The following is a 422-nucleotide window of genomic DNA, read 5'->3' on the forward strand; positions in this document are numbered from 1 at the left end:
ACGTCTATTTCACATTCTTTAGTCCGAGGATCTTGCCAAGACAATGATGGTCGATGCCATTCTGTTTCTCTTACCAGCTTATTATTTTTTCCCCTAATATTGGATAGTCGGATCCATTAGACTTTGCAATCCGTGTTCTTGGCCACTAAATAGATCACTCATATTTGGCTCAAGGTACTTCATTATTTGTGGAAGATTCATATCCAACATATATCCCAATCCTCATCATCTTATAAGGATTCATCTTAGACGGCACATATATTTGTGGTGGCTTATCCATATATCTCAAGATGTTATATGTCTGGCTCATGACCCGTAATAAATTTGAGATGAGAATATCTATGCTCACTTAATGGTCTAATGCTTTTTAGTTAAGATGCATGTAAATTTGTGTGTCCCCAAGCCTTGGACTGAGAGTTTGG

The sequence above is a fragment of the Brassica oleracea genome, chromosome C5, assembly GCF_000695525.1.
Source record: "Brassica oleracea var. oleracea cultivar TO1000 chromosome C5, BOL, whole genome shotgun sequence".
Lineage (NCBI taxonomy): Eukaryota > Viridiplantae > Streptophyta > Magnoliopsida > Brassicales > Brassicaceae > Brassica > Brassica oleracea.